We start from the raw sequence: 11,202 nt of genomic DNA, 5'->3' as shown, positions 1-11,202 counted from the left end.
TCAGGAACAAGTTATTTTCTTTCAAACATTTACTCCATTTACGGGGAACTCATAATTAATTGTTCTAACTCCCCCCCCCCTTTCTTCCCAGCTGTTCAACACCTTTAACGTTTCTTTTCCATACTTTATGGAGTTTCTTAAGCTTGTTGATTCGGGAAAATTTGGTGTCTACTTATAGTTGAGCTGCCATAAATCTGAATGCGGCAGAAAATATTTTGTTTTGTGATCTACGGACTGAAGAACTAGCACTCTTAAAAATAAGCGGATTCTTAAAGCCTGTAAGCGCTCGTCCTAAGCCTCGTCTTTTCAAATCTTCAAGATAAATTCTTTGAAGTTCACACCTAACACGATTAGAATTTCTGACAGTGCTGAGAACTCAATAATAGTTCTAACAGAGTTGAGTGGCCATTTTCGCACTTGTAACAGCGTTGAGTGTTCAGTGTCACAGTTCTAATAGTGTTGAATGGCCAGTGTCACAGTTCTAATAGCGCTAAGTGCTAATTGTTGCAGTTCTTATAGCACTGAGTGTTTAGTGTCAAACTTCTAATAGCGCTGAGCATTCAGTGTCACAGTTTTAACGGCGTTGAATGGGTACTGTGCTTTAAGTTAGAAATACTGGTTATAATGAAATAAAGCACCAAATTTTTAAATAACTAAAGGCTTTGATTATTTTATACCAAACAATTTTATGAATTTTGATATTAACGCAATTAAAACTTGGTTCAATATTGATATTAACGCACTTAAAACTTGGTTCAATATTGATATTAACGCAATTAAAACTTGGTTCAATTTTGATATTAACGCAGTTAAAACTTGGTTCAATATTGATATTAACGCACTTAAAACTTGGTTCAATATTGATATTAACGCAGTTAAAACTTGGTTTAATCTTGATATTAACGCAGTTAAAACTTGGTTCGATAGTTTAAGGCACACCAACGAGCATACGTTTAGAATGATTGGAAATATGGTATTATTCATATTATGATCGCAAAATAAAGTAATAAAGTCTGTATTGTAGTAAAACATTTAAAAATCACTTCTTTCAATGATAACAAAATTAAAAGTGTTACCCCCTCAAAAAACAAACAATAAATAACGTAAGACAGTTTTAAAAGAACTCACATTGCAGAGAAGGGTACAGCAGATCACACCTTAGTTTAACGTGTTTAATATTTTAACGGTTAAGACATTTAATTCAAAACAGTTCTGAGGTAACGCAGATTGCAGAGAAGGGGACAGTAATTCACACAATCTGTAATCCTTAGTTAAATGTGTTTACTATTTTAACGGTTAAGGATTCAACTCAAAACTATTTGGACTGGCAAACAAGCTTGTTCTGTCATAATCCGAGAATAATCACAGGCCACGAATATAGTGACTACAGGCAGGACGCGGTGTTATTCAAGTCGGTTTTACTTTACAGAATCCCTTTGTCTTGCATTTGGTATCCGCCTGAAGGAAGAACAAAATGAAATAAACGACAGGCAACAACGTGCGAGTATGCGTGTTTCATGGGCGTATAAGTAATCACATGAGACCGTTGGAAATACGTAAAGTTTAAAGAATGTAGACCCCCCTCCAACTACACACACACACACACACACCAAAATGTAGTTCTGATACAGGCCGTTCCACCGCGACTTTATATCGGCCGTGGTTGTCACGTGATTTAATTGTTTGGATATTGAAAATCATTTTAATATAGCGTATTAAACCTTTTATATGTGTTTTTGTGTAAATATGTGTGCATGTAAGTGTGTTTATGTACATTCGTAGGTAGTGTGATCTAATCAGCGAAAGTTTACGAAATTAATCATTATAAATATTTTTTTTTTATAAAGTTGTTTCACCAGAAGCTATTCATTTTGCTTATCCACCCACCCCCTTCTAAAATGCAAATACGGGCCAAAGTTGTCTGGTACGAACGTTTGACAAATAATTTTATCTTACATCTCATTAGCTATTTGTGTTATCAATTGTTTCTAACATCATTACACTATTTTACATCCCCCCCCCCGTGTGCCGGCGGTACGCTTGAAGGTTTACGACGCTAAATTTGGAGTTCGATCACTCCGGTGGGGATAGTGCAGCTTAGCGCTTAACAATATCTAAACAAACAAAGATAATGTATTCAATGTTCTTATTACTTTTTAATCATTTTCAAGCATTTTACTGTTTTTCGAACGTATATGCTTAATGATAGGCTCAAGTTCGGACTTGAGTCCAAGGCTCCAATATAACAAAAACTGAGAGACTTACAAAGTAGAAATCTGTTATAAACAAATCATCTTGAGTTAAAACTCCTGCTAGCACACACAAAAATAATGGTGGTGGTTAAGGTTCAATATGGCGAACAACTTTGCACACGTTTATTCAAAGTAACGTACATCAGAATATATTTACAGGCTAAGCATCGGCGTTCCAAAGGTTTCGCTACGAAACTTCGAGATACGCCATTTTTTTTGTTTTCCCTATCTAATTATAACAGACGTAAATTTAACACTGTTCGATAGTCGGTTTATGACCCATAAAATAACGACGGGAATAGTGACAACAAGAACTGCTAGCGTCACACGAGCGCACGAGCTTCTCGAGGCCCGGGTCAAACCTTGTGGCACATTTTGACTTTGAGTGATCACTGCGATACTGACATTAATCATTTAAGCTCTTTATATTTCTATGCTTTCAACTAAAGGAGAAGAAAAAAAAAGTGTGTTCTTGTTTTGCCAACAAATAAATGTGAAATGCTCAAAAACAAATGATGACAGTGTAAACACGTTACTTTTTTTTTTACATGGTATTTATTCGTGTAACGAAAACAAACACTTCCATGCGACCCAAAATGATGCTTTCTTTTTAAAGTACATTAAATTTTTTTGTAAAGACAGTGTTTCCCAAAATGGTAGCCGCGGCCCCCCTAAGGGCCGTAAAGCTTTCTCTGGGGGGCCGCCAAAAAATGGGCCAAAAACAAAGATACTGAATTAACATTAATTCTACATAAACAATAAACCGATAAAAATTATGTTGAATTAATTAAATTACAGTACTATTCATATTTTAAAACGAAAATAAGATAACCTTACATAAAGTTGTGTATTTAATTGCTCATCAGTCTACATAATAAACTGCTAATGGTCTAATTATAATACACATAAATTGATAAGAAAAGGCCACATTAAATTACAACCATACAATTTAATATAGAAAAAAAAAACTACTTCATAGATATCATTAAAGTTCATTGGTAATTATTTTTCGAAATCGATAAATCACATTTTAAGGGATCTTTATAGGTTGAGGGGCCTCAAACCTTTTTAGTTCACATCAAGGGAGCCTCAGACTAAAAGAATTTGGGAACCACTGTCAAAAAGATAAACCAATTAATACACAGATCGAACACTAAAAATTAGTTATCGTTTTATAAATCCACTATCATTTATTATTAAACGGGTTCACTGGATACAAAAATAAAACATATCAACATTAGAACAATGTCGTCCTTGCCTTAAGTTTGTGTTCCAGTTCTTTCAGTCGGATGGACAATTTGTAACACTAGCAGATGTACCCGTGCGATGAATGGCGAGGTATTCATGAAAATTAAATCACCCCCCCCCGTGGCACAGCGGTATTTTTGTGGACTTGCAACGCTATCAACCGGGTTTCGATACCCGTGGTGGGCACAGCACAGATAGCCCACTGTGTAGCTTTACGCTAAAAAAAAAACAACAGCAACGCTTCACGTCTAATGAATTACATTTTTTGAAAAGTTGAAATTATAAGTATGTTGTTGTTTTTTTGTTTTTTTTTTCAGAAAATCTGGAGTAACGTTAATACGTCAAAATTGGAGATGTGTTAGGTTTGTATCTCAGTTTCATTTATTCATTTTTAGCAACCGTAGAATTTAATGTTCTACCAGCTTTGAATATAAACAATTTATGTCCTAAATATGACTGAAATACATAGACATATAGTAAAAGAGGAAACTGGAGTAATCCCCCAGTACCCCTAGTAGTCACCCCCACCATCTGATCTGTACTTAGCCAGCACTGTAGCTATAAGATCTATACATTTTAAAATAATATCAACTTCTTGACATATTCAAAATCACTCCTAGTTTTAAACCATATTTGACAGGTCCAAATGTAAAATCCTAGGAGGAGTCAGAGGACAAACAAACACACAAACAAACTTCTCTCACATTATAAGAGGAAACAAACCGAGATACAAACCTTACACATCTCCAATTTTGACATATTAACGTTACTCCAGATTTTCTAATACTAATAACTTCAACTTTTTTTTAAAAAAAAATTAATTTATTAGACGTGAAACGTTGTTTTTTTGGCGTAAAGCTGCACAGTGGGTTATCTGTGCTATGTCCACCGCAGGGATCGAACCACTGTGCCTCCACGCTTACTGCTGAACTTTCGGGTGACTAAAATGACGACGTAAAGCGACAGTTACATTTTCCACCATATTTGTATTTATGGCGAAGCTACTAAGGCTATCTAATGCTGTCCGGTTTTTTTTTCAACTACTGACCAGGGTTGGTCGTTTATATGTATTAGAACTGACGCATTTCTTTCCAACTTTCTTACACGACTGATGACGAAAATAGGCCTAAGAAATGACACTGATAGAAATGCCGTATAGTCCTTATATACATTACGATTCGACGTCGGATCACCAGCACGGGGTGTTGTAACTGGCGATCAAGTCGTTAGCCAAACACAAATAACCCAAAGTACGGTCCTGTTGGTCACTATTGTAAAAGATGTACCAATTACACGAATATTTTTAACATGTTTTTCACCTCATTAAGGAATTAAATCCACGCGTGAATTCTAATTCTCCTCTGAGGAGTTATAAACTTCCAAGATGTCGAGTCAAGTATTGTTTGTTTGTTTTTAATTATGCACAAAGCTACACAATGGCTATCTGTGCTCTGCCCACCACGGGTATCGAAACCCGGTTTCTAGCGTTGTAAGTCCAGAGACATACCGCTGTGCCACTGGGGGGCGTCGAGCAAGTAATGTGTAAAGGTGTGGCGATATATCGTCCGATACGATACGATTTATGTATCTTCACGAAATCCCCCCCCCCAGTGGCACAGCGGTATGTCCGCGGACGTACAACGCTAGAATCAAGTTTTCGATACCCGTGGTGGGCAGAGCACAGATAGCCCATTGTGTTGCTTTGTGCTTGATTACAAAACAAACAAACAAATCACCAAATCTGGTAAACGTTCAGTAAACATTACAAGTCTTTTGTACAGAAAAAGAAACAGAATTTCTAATAAAGTGTTTTTGTTAAATATTAATGATTCAATAAATGAAGATGAGTATTGAGTACTACATGTTGTCTTCATTTATTTTATCAAAAACATTACGTACAAAGTAACGTAACGAATTAACAATAACAGAACAGATATTAACTTTGTTTTATTGTACTTCTCTTGCCAGCTGTCATTTATTTGATCAAACCTGAGAATTTGAAAAATCACTGTAAAGTGTGAAGTACTTAAATAAGACAGTGTTAGTAATATAGATGATAAATTACAGACAAGACTGTGTAACAAACCGTTGGTAAAACTTCTGTATCTAGATACGTATCGTATCGACTACTATGATGACATACGCATCCATTGTAATTTGCTAACACATTTGTTTATTATGATATTCTATAACATGCTTACATAATACAGTGGCTCTTGTGTTTCTTTAAGAGCATCATAATATCAATAACAAAAGTGTTATATTTTTGTATAAAAATATTTAAACAATCGTTAGGTCTACAAATATGTTTTAATAACGTCACACGCAACTAGCTACGAACACGCGTGAATGCCATAACTTGGATGATTAATTAATCAGAGGAGTAGGGTAATCAATACAAAAGTGTTGCTTCTCGGACACTCGTGTGTATTATTAACGAGATTTTATAATAAAAATTTTAGCATGTGGTTGAAAAGTTCTAATACATCCGGAAGTTTCAAACATTTCAGGAAAACATAAATAACATAATAATAGTTCTCAAAGTGTCTAAAGTGATTGTTCTCTGCCGAGCACGTTTAAATACAGTGGCCAAACTGCCTACAGTAAAATTCAAAGTAGCTGGAGCTTACGACAGTACAGTAAATGGCGAAGTTAATATTGTTCAAACCGAAACCTGATGAGCCCTGGTATTCGGCGAAAGGCCTCGTCGGCACTGTATATAGCAGCTATAGTGTGGTTCACAGGTTATTACATTCTTCAGTGCTTTCACTTATAAGTTCTTGGAATTATTTGCAATATTGATGTATTTATTTATTTATTTTATTTTTAACTCGTATGTTATTAAGGACCTTGTAAGCAATAACATTGTGGACCCAGAAGTAACTTGGTACATGAAACAGTTAAAAAAAAAGTGTTTAAAAATCTGATGGAGTCCATATTAACTGTAATTCCAGGATTTTCGTGTTTCAGAATTTTCTTCAAAGCTACACAAAAATGAACTGATAGGCTAAAATGGGAAGGTAGCCAATCAACGGCTCTTATGACTAACCCTTACCTGCATGACCAACTAACAGAATTTCACAGTGACTCTTATGGAGCACCCATGTCTCCACATTGCGCACCTCATTAGCCTTCGTATCATGGCTATGTGGTTAGGGCACTCGACTCGCAACTTGCGATAGCCCTCGTGTAGCTTTAAGCGAAATCCAAAACAAACCAAAACCTTCGGAATCACAATTGCGCACGCTAACAACTAACCACGCTTAAACAGCCGGCATTTTGAAATTCGATAAAAAATATATATACAAAATGGACGGACCCATCTTGTACTCAAACTTAGTGTTATTAGTAAATGCTGAATTCAAACAAGGCTTAGCAAAAGCTTTCGCTTCCTGTCTGTATTACTCTATCAAAACGATAATAAAATTGTACATTACAAATATTATTTATGTCAACTAACTAGTTTTTTTTCTCGGGAATAAAAAAAAAATATAAAACGGAAGTCTGAATATTCAAGATTCTTGTAAATAACATTTGCTCAAGAGAATCAACACAATAATAATAAAAAGATCAACTGTTTAAGGTTTGTGAGTTCTAATAATTATCGTAAATAATATTATTTATCAAAGGATTTGTTTGTTTTTGAATTTCGCGCAAAGCTACACGAGAGCTATCTGCGCTAGCCGTCCCTAATTTAGCAGTTTAACAACGGATTGACCGTCACATTATAACGCCCCCACGCCTGAAAGGGAGAGCATGTTTGTTTGGTGGCACTGGGATTCGAACCCGCGACTCGCAGCTTGCGAGTCGAGCGCCCTAACCACCTGGCCATACCGGGCCTTATCAAAAGAAATACCATAAAGTACGAGTCTGGGGAAAATAAAAATTGTAACCATCTTTTTTTTTTTTTTTTGTTCACCAGACTTCAGTGATTAAATTACACAAATAAAACGTGATGAAACCACACCTTTTTCGATCATCTGAAAGTTGTAGTAACACGAAACATCTATTCTCGTTCTCAGTCTCACCTGCTCACATTAAGTAGTGATGTTTCGTTATCCACTATTATCCTCGTTCTCAGGGTGGAGATTCGAAAATTGTATTATCTTATCACACTGACTACTGATGATTTATCATCATCTATTGTTGTACTCGTTCTCAGCTCGGGAGACCTGAGAACTAGGTTATATGATCACAATAAGATTAGCGACATTTTATGGGGGTAGGTAAAAGACTAAAAACTACACCATTAATAAAACAAAGTGGAAAAAATATCAGGCTTTCGTTAAAACGATACGTATGCTATTTACCATCTTTACCAAAAACATTGTTAACGGAAACCATGTTTTATTACCCATGCCTAATGTTAGACCTAGATATTGTAAAGTTCTAGCATTTCATGGGTTATTTCCTACACGTGAAATTATCGGACATTATGGAAACATTAGTTTTACTGCATAATGGACACCGATTTCCCTATATAAAATCATAAATTATTTTTACCCCCATTTTACATCATGAAAAACAGTTTGTTTTTGTTTCAGAATTTCTCTCAAAGCTACACAACGATCATCTGTGGATAGCCTTCCTTAATTTTTGTACTGATGGACTGGAGGGAAGGCAGATAGTCAACAGCACCCTTCGCCAATTTTGTCTGGCCAAACAGTAAGATTTGACGTCACCCTTATAGTGCCCCCACAGTCCAAATTGTAAAGCGGAAACAGGTTTTCTTGAGGCTAATTTGGTCAGTGATTGGTAGTTTTACCTCAGTTAATGATTGAGATTTTGAAATGACATGTTATCGTCACCTATTAACAACTAAATATCCGTGTGGGTGTGGGGGGTAAAATAGAAGACGTGGCTCTATTCTCCTTTAGACATAACGTAGGCAATAAAACCATGTATGTGTGTGTGTGTTTGAGGGGGGGGGGTCCTACGGCTGAATTTGGTTATGCTGACTGGTTTGCTCCCCAGGGATCTGAATGTAACGAACGTGCCCACTTTAGCTTCTTTTCATTTAACTGCCAACTGGCGACAATTCCGTCGAACGCACGCGGTAAATGATCCGCGTCTAATGACTAGTACTCACTTTGGATTAGGAGATGATCCCAATGAGAGCCAGGGCGTTGTCAGAGGGTGCTGATGCTGCGGAAGATTGGAATGTGAAGATTAATCACGACCGCTCTACTTGTTCACCCTCGATAAGATGCGTTAACATCCGGGTAACATCATATAAGATTGCGTTGTAAAGCTACTGCCAGCTCTTGTGGACCCCTACTCACTTAGACTGTCATACACCAACGATTAATTTCAGCAGTTCGAAAAGTTACTGTTGTGGTCCAAGTCCAAAAACAATAATATAAGAGGCTTTTTTTTTAGGGACCATTACACTTTTGCAAAACAAATTTTATGTAGGTATGCTTTGTTTGTTTGTAGTTAAGCACAAAGCTATACAATGGGCTATCTGTGCTCTGCCCACCACGGGTATCGAAACCCGTATTCTAGCGTTCTAAGTCCGCAGACATACCGCTGTGCCACTGGGGGGTTGTAGGCAAGAATAATTAATAAAAAAAGATGTCTTTATTTCAATGTTTCATTGACTGTGAAACAAAAAACAAACAGGTCAATTAATAAACAAGAGGGAATCCTCAATAGGCACGGCTGTAATTAGATCTCAAATCTGACAAGAGAGGGGAGTTATGAGCTAAAAGTTTGTACTTGAAAAAAAACCAATCTCGGAGTCATTCTATGAGCCGATATGCCGCGACTAAAAAATAACCCACATTACAATACTAGGTTAACGGGTAAACAATAAACAGACAACAGAAAAGATTATTTTATTACAATGCCAAGTCTCTGGTCTGATCGTTTACTCGATCTATCGCATAAGGTGACACTCAGGTGGAAATTTAAACACAAAGGCTTAGCATCCACTAAATTCTCGACCTAAAACGCTACAGATCCAAACCGAACAACTGGGTACGTTTTTTTTCGGTTTCTCCAATGCATTCATTTTGTTTATAAGATGTTGCCGTAGCAAAATTATTACCTGTAGTAAACACTACAAAATACCGTGTTTACAAGTTCAGGACCTCATGACACGAACATGATACAAATTAAGCTGTAAAGCCGACTGGTGAAGATTTTTAAACACAACTGTCTAAAAACGTTACATTACTACAGAAATATTCAGACATTTTCAGACCAGTTTGATTTTAGTTAAACATTAAATAACCGTTATAACTATCAACCTAAAAGAAATGTATTACTCTAGGCGCTAGGTGGGGATAAAATAGATAAGGCACATTATACGTGTAGAGGTAGTCTCAAAGTTTTTCCACCTTGTGATATATCTGTACACTAGTTCTCTAAGTGGCGCAGGTATGCACCAAAGTCCATTAGTGGGTAAGCGGCAAGTTTGCGGACTTACGATAGTAAAATCTGGAGTTCGATTCCCCCGCGGTGGACATAGCAGATAGCCCAATGTGGCTTTGCTCTAAAACAAACAAATACACATATTCACCAAGTACGTATTATGTGTTAGAAAACTGACCAGGATGGTCAGTTCTGATTGTACTCTATGCAGTTGACATGTTGGACATAGTTTTAAAGATATGGTCAATTAACGGGTGTGTCCAATGGCTATAATTATGGTCGTACTCTGTGTAACGAGACTATAAATGCCTCACCAGGCAGAATCTTGAATATTGATCGGGATCTGGGAGGATCAGGTGCTACGTAGACCTCTTCCTCCCTAGAGTGACCAGAAAAAGGATTTGTTAAATTGTGTGCAAAGCTACTCGGGGTTATCCACGCCAGCTGTCCTTTATTTAGAAGTGATATATTAGAAGGAAGGCCAACTTGACCGCCACATTTTAACGCCCTCAAAGCTGAAAGGGCGAGCATGTTCGGTGATGGGATTCGAGCCTGCGACCCGCACGTTGCGAGTCGAGCACCCTAACCATTAGGCCATGTCAGGCCCATGAGCAAAAAGGAGCAGGAAATATTTTTCTCAGTCTTCCTCACGGGGAGAAATTAACCCTATATTATCGTATTATTAAACATCTTAATTAACCCTATATTATCGTATTATCAAACACCTTAATTAACCCTATATTATCGTATTATCAAACACCTTAATTAACCCTATATTATCGTATTATTAAACACCTTAATTAACCCTATATTATCGTATTATTAAACACCTTATTTGTTATCCAATTAGACGGGATATCACCAATAACATCGTCACAATTTTTTAACCCATTTTGTAACGTCAATATCCTAGGTATTTCACAATCCAGTTATCAACTTGTTTTTATACCGGTGGTGCCTGCATATAGCAGCATACTGCGTAATTTCCTGCTTTTGTCTACCCCCCCCCCCTCCAATGTAATGAACTGATAGATAAATGTGATGGACACTCATTTTCTACGTTAAGTACGTACGTGATATAAAAGGTCCTGTAACCAACAAAGTCATGGATCTACAAGGAATTTGGTTTATAAATAGTTTTAGAAATGTTCTTAAAAAAAAAAGACGATGACCCAATTAGCAATTCCATGGTTAAAACAATATATTGGCAAGTTATAAAAGGACTTAAAATATACGCTTCAATATCCCCACCCCCTAAAAAAAACAACTAAGGTCGCCGGTAGGCCTACTAAAATGACCTGGCACAAATTTTACTTGCGACACTCTA

Source organism: Limulus polyphemus, unplaced genomic scaffold, assembly GCF_000517525.1.
Source record: "Limulus polyphemus unplaced genomic scaffold, Limulus_polyphemus-2.1.2 Scaffold3088, whole genome shotgun sequence".
In the NCBI taxonomy this organism is placed as follows: domain Eukaryota; kingdom Metazoa; phylum Arthropoda; class Merostomata; order Xiphosura; family Limulidae; genus Limulus; species Limulus polyphemus.
Note: the sequence above shows the minus strand (reverse complement) of the source record.